The sequence below is a fragment of the Schistosoma haematobium genome, chromosome 4, assembly GCF_000699445.3.
Source record: "Schistosoma haematobium chromosome 4, whole genome shotgun sequence".
In the NCBI taxonomy this organism is placed as follows: domain Eukaryota; kingdom Metazoa; phylum Platyhelminthes; class Trematoda; order Strigeidida; family Schistosomatidae; genus Schistosoma; species Schistosoma haematobium.
Window position 1 is genome coordinate 871,390 of NC_067199.1, and position 1,228 is coordinate 872,617.

The following is a 1,228-nucleotide window of genomic DNA, read 5'->3' on the forward strand; positions in this document are numbered from 1 at the left end:
TCCATAATGTCCTCCTATCTACACTGTCGAATGCCTTTTCATAATCAATGAAGTTGATGTATAGTGATGAGTTCCACTCAACTGATTGTTCGACGATGATCCGTAGTGTTGCAATTTGGTCTGTGCACGACCGATCCTTACGGAATCCAGCTTGTTGATCTCGAAGTTGGGCGTCTACTGCATCCTTCATCCGGTTCAGAAACACTCTGTTGAAGACTTTCCCTGGTATTGACAGTAGTGTAATGCCTCTGTAGTTTTCACATTTGCTCAGATCTCCTTTCTTTGGAATCTTGACGAGGTGTCCTTCTTTCCAGTCCATTGGCACTTGTTCCTCCTCCCAAATCTTTTTGAATAGAAGGTAAACCATGCTTGTGGTCGCTTCGATGTCTGATTTCAGTGCTTCAGCTGGTATGTTGTTGGGTCCCGCTGCTTTCTCGCTCTTGATTTGTCTGATGGCCATTCTAAGTATTCTTAAAAGTGAATTTAAAATTATAAAAATTAAGATTAAAGTGACCTTTATTATATTTAATTAATGACTGGACAATATTTGAATTCCACTACTTTAAATGAACCTAATCCACTCAGAATGTAAACATATAACAACAGAGTTTGATCAATTACATTACTTAATAACCAATAATAGTAGATTATAAACCCTTATTAAAATGACACTCATTCATTCGACTAATAGTACAATTCCATAGTTTTTGATTGAGATCATAAATCGTTTGATGTTAGACCACCATTGAAAGCTTGGAAGCATTGAATAGCTGTTTCGTTCGAGTATAAGACTCCTCAACAGTGCACATCTATGATCTCGTACGGGAGATTCAAACACAGAATCTATCGGTCTCACGCGCGAACGGTTGACCGACGGTGTTAATGTCTAACTTCAACCAATCCACGAAATCTCGTGATCATCTTCGATTGTCTGAAGTATATAACTGTCTCTATCTGACATGAATTAGCTTTACTGGTCATAGGTTCTCACTAGAACTCCAAGAATTCCTTCACGAAGTTAGTCACTAATGAGCATATGGTAGAATTCATAATCATTTGTTCTATCACTTCATTATTGCATATTGAATGATAAATTCTATATTGGATTCAATGGATTAATCACTTTATACATTAGTTCTATTGAATAGTAGTAACATGATATAATCTGAATTCAAATTCATTTCATTTTGGATCATTCCTTTTTATTTATTTATTAATAGAGATCAAC